Consider the following 7,356-nt stretch of genomic DNA (forward strand, 5'->3'; position numbering starts at 1 on the left):
CTCAATAAAAGCTTTTTTTTTTTGCAGAGCCTCAGTTTTAACCCTGGTGGGTCCAGAGCAGAGAGAAGCATTTATCTGTGTAATAATTAACCTTTATTTAACTAGAGAAAGGTGACTGAGCTTTTGCACTCTTTTTTCCACCCACTACCTTCCTTGGTCCTACATTAACACCTGGCACCGGGCCAGTACAATCACAGTTTGTCCTTATTGGAGCTGAATTAGAGTGTATGAGCTGGAGAGGTTCGGAAAAATTGATTTACAAATCTCTTTAAGCACAGAAAAGCCATGAAAAGTAGTCAGAATGAGCAATTATGGAAAGGAAAAAGTGACCTTAAAAAAGGAAAAAACTCAAATCAGGGTTAATGTGTCCTAAACAGGACCAGTCTGTACAAACTGTATTCATTATGCAACCGCAGAATATTTCAAAACATTCTGTGTATGCACAGAGTCCTGCTGTGTAGACATCCAGATCATTTGTCTCTGCTCCACCCCAGTATCATGAAGGTCAGTTTAGTTCATGCTGCTCAAAGCATTGAAAAACAATGTGGCTTTCCAGAAACAGTGTCTAAGTCACTCTTAATAATACTGAAAAGCTTCCTTTAGAGTTCAAGTACTTTTTACTGAAGAGACCGTCCCTATGGAGACAGACAAGTCCACCAAGCTTAGATATCAAGCAAAATATGTAGCATGGGAGCGTTTTCTGATCTGACACCTCATGTTTCAAATTATGCATAATTACTCTGTTGTGATTAATGTTTTGTTTAGTTTTCCTACAGAATTCCCATCTTGGCAGTGCCTGACTCCGCCCCTAACTCCTAGCTAATCAAAATATGGTCAGTGCATGCAACTTTAATAAAATGTAAACAGGTGAGTTCTATAAATTCAGCCGTACAGTTGTCATGAAGGAGGAAATGATCTCTAGAGAGCAGAACAGTTTCTGTACCAGGCTGTAAACATGTTTGTTTCTGCTGTAAAGTTGGACATTTGAACATGGGAGTCTGTGGGGACTGACTCACTGCTGGAGCCAGACTCTTGGCTTCATGTTTCAGACCCAGAGGTCGATGCTTGTCCTGACAGTCACCAGAAAAAAATGGCAGACTCTCAAACTGAGCTGTGTGTTCATGTTTGTCTGACAAGCAACAATCAAGTTCCGTTCGTCCACCAGGGCACCTGACTACAGGTCTTTCTAAAAGGTGAACCTGTCCTGTCATCTCGCCGTCTATCTCTTCTTAGTGGTGCGTTCAGGGACATCTGACATCAGAGATTTTAACTTGAATAACAGACCTCATTTCCTCAGTGTGCATTTCATTTCTCTGAATATACTGACTCTTAAAGTTAATGCTGTACCACTCAGAAGCAGTACGCACTAAAGGCGTCTTGTGATGGCAGATCACATTACTCAGTGGCACCTACACAGTTGAAGAGCCTCTTCGTTTCCTTTCATACTTTCCTGCTTCATATAAGTAATTAAGTGGCGTGTTCAGCCCTGAAGCATATTAAGACTCAGATTCACAACTTGTGGCAGAGAAGCCCTGAGAGACCTCGTCTTCTGTTGGAGGGAAATGGACCCGAGACCAGCCTGCCGGAGGAAATAATAAGGTTATTACTCATACTGCACAAACAACAATGCAATTTGAACAAACACAAATCAGTAACGTGGAATAAATCATTATGCAGGGAGGAAATTATAAGTGGTGAAGTGTGAAACGTAGGTGGCTGCAGCGGTTTGACAAATGAAGTGGTAAATGACCTTCACAGCAGGCAGGCGGCTGCAGACTGAGGAGAGGGGGAGAAAACAGGTCTGCAGACGACGGGAGGGAGAGATTTAGATCTGAGGGAGGGAAGAGGTATTAACTGGCAGGATCAGAGGTTCACATACTGAAGATATGTCCATTAAAGTACATTTGAATTTTGCACTTTAACCACAGTTAGTATTTGAGATAAAGCTGGATCGTATTATAGTTGAGATGGAGGCTCGTGATCAGACAGTCACAGCTTCTAATTACAGCTCGTAATTTTTATGATTGACTCAAACGCAGATTTTCACGTTGATTTAAGTCTTTACAACAAGTGCAAACAGTTCTGTTTTTTTTAATTGGGTTTGGTGAGACTGTTCTGTAAAAAAAAACAAAAAAACCACAGGTCGTCTGTCAGCAGGTTATTATGACCATTAGTTAGGTTTTGTTGCTAGGCGACATCTATTGGTTGTACAGTATTAAACCCCACAAACAGCTGACAAAAGCCTGTATTAGTGTATTGTTTTTGTATTATCCCATCCTCTGGTCAGTTTCCAGCTCTGGTGGGACATCATCCATCCTGACGGCAGGATAATGGTCCAAACCAACGGGAAATGACCACACGCATCGGCCACAACAGTTGCATGTTTTGTGCTGTTTGGTGTGTTGTAGTCATTGTGTGTGGGAGTATCTCACAATGTTGTCACGCAGGTTGTGAAAGACGAGTGATTTGTTTGGGGTCAGTCTTGTTACAGTGTGTCTCTCAGCCAAGTCAGAACAAGGATTTATTGCTGTGTGATAACCCAATAAAACAGTGGCCTAAAATATCACGTAATCTGATCCCAGCCATAAGACTGAAGCCTCTTTAAAGGGGACATCCACTCTAAAACTCTGACGCTGTTATTTTGAACATAAAGTCATAATAATAAATGGATTAAATAGTGACTGACTCGTGTGGTTCCTGCCAATGTGTTTGTTTTGAGTACAGGGCTTCCAGTAGTGACTCATCACCATGGCTGATCTCAGAGCAGTTGTTCATTTTTCCTTGTTTGTGGACGTTATCACTACAGTCTGTTCCTCAGATGGACAGAGTCAAACTGAGACGTCCAGTAATATGGAAAAAAAAAAAACAAAAAAAAAAAACACAGATGACTAATGGACATTTCTGTTGATTCTGCATCTATTTTACAGGAGACAACAGTGAGACAGGAAACGGAGGGAGAGATAAAGGAAGATCACATGACACATGAGACTGACAGGATTCAAACTGGAGGACCTGGTGTCCTTCTGACCATCAGAATGTGATCTTTCCTTCAGAGGGAGATGAATCCTTAAATTTCAAATATCAAAAAAAAACCAACTCTGGAAATTGTGTTTCAGTTCAAGGACTCCATCATTTTAAGGCTTCGATCTACAGATTGACACTGACAGTTTATTGATGACCAACAGGTTGTATAACAGTCTCAGCCTTTGTTGTCTTCAAACGCATCATAAGGGTCAAACTCAACTTATAAACCAATACGCATGAGAAGTCCTGGAGGTGCTCAGGATCATTAGGAGCAACATTTTCATTCTTTCCTTTCTTTCCATCCTTGCTACCTGATTTTCTTCAGTCCTTAACTCCTTCCTCTTTTCTTCAACTGAGGTACAACCTTTTTACCCATGAGGGAAACTAAATCCTGTAGTTCTCTTTTAGTGTTTCCTGCAGTGGGCCTACGTGTGATTTATAGTCACATCATTTGATAAATAACTGTAGATAATCTAAAACCAGGCAAAACACAAACAGAAAGGAAGTAGAGTCGACATCCTGCTCCAGGCAGGTTGTGTCCTCCACTGGAGACAAATGATGAGAATAAAAACCTGCTGCAGAGTAAAAACCTTCCCATGTCTTCCTCCATTATTCAAGGTAAGGCCTGTTTCAGCTCTGCGGCTAGCTGTGGGGCCACGGCACTGCAGCCGTGACACACAGTCAGGTGATGGCTCGGGGAAAGGACACATTCGTCCTTGCTGCCCTGCGGTCGCCCCCTGTGCATATGAACGGATGGTGTGCCGTCCCTCATTTCCTGTCATCTCGTCATTGAAACCTCAAATTATGGCGCCGCGGAATTGATGAGCTGTCACGCTCGACCCTGCAGAGCTGTCAGAGGGCTGACACCCTGAAATGAACGAGTTCGGGCAAAATGGCAAACAGCTTAATTTCTGAGGGGACTGTGACATTTTGATGGCCGAGGGGCCGCACGGACTGATTCGCCCCACGTTATGTATGCAGACTTTAATGTGACTGGGGAAAGTAAATGAAGGGTTTCACTCTGTATTACATTTAAATCAGCACCTAATTTTTAGGACTTAATTAACAAATTAACAAAAAGCAATTAAATCTAACTGTGTTGAGGGGGCCCAGTGAAGAAAGTGAATTACTTTAACACAAAGAGCTTCAAATATTTGTTAAAGACAGAAAGTTTGTCTCTGGTCTCTAAAATGCCTGAAGGAGGCAGGTGACACGTTTGATTTGATCGTGATGCTTGAACACGGGAAAAGGTCTGATGATATGTGCTCCTCAAAAGGAAAAATCATGTGAGGTTTATTCTTCAATACTTAAATAAAAATAAAGTCTGATCCAGTTCATGAATCAGTGTCATGCTGAGTTGTGGTGTGTATTAATCATGTGAAGATGTGATACTGCTTCACACACAGCGACAGGATATCAGGATGACAACATCCCACACAGAGAGCACTGTAAATCCTGATGTTTGCATCTCAATGATGATAAAAAAAAATCTATTTCTTTAGATAAGAAAATTGTGAAATTAGTAAAACCTACAGCTTCGTGATGGCTCCAGGACAGCCTCTAAACGTCACTGTAGTGAGGCTGTTTCCTGGAAGACTCAAACTGACTTGATGTTGTGTTTTTCCACCACAGATGTCTGGTGTCTGTGAGACAAAGGCAGAAGTTGTGTGGTGTCACTTCAGAGCTGCAAGAGACTGTGAGATTATCCAAACCTTAACTGCACCTGCGGCAGGTCACAAAACACTCAGAAATCATTTATCTAACTGTCATTTGAACTGTTTTTAAGGGCACTGAAAAATATTTGGTCGCCTGTCAATGATGTCACATCCCCTATCAGCCCATGGATGTATTATAAGAATATAATATGAATTATAAGGTCTTATAATACATCCATGTATCAGCCCTGAATCAGAATCAGAATCAGAATCAGAATCAGAATCAGTTTTATTGCCAAGTATGTTTTCACATACAAGGAATTTTTTGTGGTGAATGTTTGTTTTTCAATAAAGACTAAAAAAAAGTCACGGGGGGAGGACACCTCCGCGGATAATTCGGCTGCCGGTAAAAAACTCCCGAACGTCCGGTTCATAAATTAGCAGTTAGATTAACAGTGTTAGCTCCCAACCCTTCCCTGATGTCCTGTATCCGCCATACCGCGCCGGTCATCACAGATTTTAAAGTGACACTACTTTATTTGTAGTTTCTACTGGTTTTAATCAAATGGTCCAGTTGTTACGGAGGGGGGGACACCTCCGCGGATAATTCGGCTGCCGGTGAAATCCTCCTGAATGTCTGGTTCATAAGTAAGCGGTTAGTTAGTTAGACCAGCAGTCTAAGCTGCGGTCCTCCCCTGTGTCGAAACACAGACTTTAACTGTGAAACTGCTTTCAGTGCTTTTAACTTTTATAATCATCGGGTCTGTTTATTTTGGAGAGGAGGAGACCTCTGTAGATGATTCGGCTCCGGGTAAAAACCTCCTGAACCACTGACACTGAGAAAATCCAAGCCGGGAGAAGCTTAAAGCAGTGGTGGTGAAGACTACAACTCCCATGATCCCACGCTATCTCATGACGTCACCCAACGCCGTCTTCTGTTTTATTTTCTGAGAGACCCCTGGCGGCAGCGGTTACACTCCGTGTATTTGAGATGGCTCTTTAATGTTGAAAACCATTTGCCTGATGATGGTCTAGCACCGAGATGTTGCAAATAAGTAGTTTATTACAAGTCGGTGTGCAGGATTTTTTAATTGCTAATATATAAAAATCTGCCAAGGTTTCTGTTTTTATGCATATCAAGGAAGGTGAATAAAGACCACTCAGTTTCACAGTGATATGTGCAGATCTACCATGAAAACAGGGCTGATAATGCTGTGAATTGATTTTACAACTCAGTAATTTTATCATAAACAGGTTTAATTATATGTTGGACTCATTTAAAGGAAAATTATATCACCTTTTGACGAGTGCATACATTATTCAGCAGTGGAACTCCATTATATTCTTTCTACAAACAGTTTTTACTTGCTTGAACATGTCAGAAACAGACACTGGAGAAATGCAGCGTAGAATTTGCTGAGTCTCTCTGATGTGCAGCTTCATTTGCACCCTGCGCCTCCTATTTCTGAAAGAGACTTCTGTGATGTGGGGACAGCTTTAGCTTCACATTTCAATTTTTTCCCTCCCTATCATTTATGGCGCCCTACTTATAAGGACAAATAAAGGGCGTGTGGAATAATAACTGGCTCTTACTGGTGCTTGATAGTGTTCAGTTAGGTTCGGTTTGGGGAAGGATTTCAGTAATTCTCCTTTCCTGGGCATCAGCAGAAAAAAAAAGCTACAGTAGAGACACGGCAGACGAAAGGAGGGTAAAAATAGACTGAATAGCAATGAGGCAACTTTCCTCTTGCCTGGAGCCATGCATGAGTCAAAATGGGGGTTGCTTCTCCTCATAAGGACCTCTTGCAGCTCCTCAAGGTTTAGGAGGGAATAATTTTACCCAATCTAATCCGAGTCCAGCGCGCTCTGACAGGCCCCAGTCCTGCTTCTTTCGGATAAGGAAAAGTGGGACAAGATACTGGCACACAGTGGGGGGGGGTGGGGGGGGGGTGGGGTGGATCCTCTAACGTGCACATTTTCTCCAATATTCTGTCTAGATTTTGGGCATTTTCATGATGCTGAATTAATCTGAATTAATCTCGCTTTAACCAGGGCCCCTCCCCCTCCTCCTGGCAAGACAGTGTGTGGAGGATGATTGTAAAAACATCTCCGGGGAGCTCTCCTTTCATGATTAATTTGAAGTTTACTGTTCGTGATTAACATGTAAGGGCCTGCGAGCCTCTGATTAGATTCATGCTAAAGTTATATCGCTGAGAATATTATTCACACTTTAGTTGGTGAGTTGATGCCTTTACCCAGGGTGCTTCATGTGGTTACACCGGTAGAAACCTTGAATTAAAGATTACTAACATTACATATCCTTAGCACTGCAGCAGCCAGAGCCGTGCTGCCCTGAAAACAAATGTGAAATACACGACTGGAGCAGAATGATGGAGCACAAGGTGTTTTCAGAGTGAACGTGACTGCACACACAACACAGTCTCCTAGAATAGCATTTGTTTAAAACTCATTTGCAACAGCAAATATGGTTTGTAGAGAAGATAACTGTGACCAGATCATTCTTTCCTGCAACGTAACGAGATGTTAATTCATGTATATGTTGATATGTTTTATAGATGTGTTTAGACTCTCTCACCTGGCTGAGGTTAGGGAAAGATGCTGATCTGGTTTAATCCAGAAAAAGATAATAAATGTAAGACAGAATCCTGAGGAGACA

The sequence above is a fragment of the Trachinotus anak genome, unplaced genomic scaffold, assembly GCF_046630095.1.
Source record: "Trachinotus anak isolate AG129_WGS33_773 ecotype Australia unplaced genomic scaffold, CSIRO_AGI_Tana_v1 ptg000012l, whole genome shotgun sequence".
Classification (NCBI taxonomy): domain Eukaryota; kingdom Metazoa; phylum Chordata; class Actinopteri; order Carangiformes; family Carangidae; genus Trachinotus; species Trachinotus anak.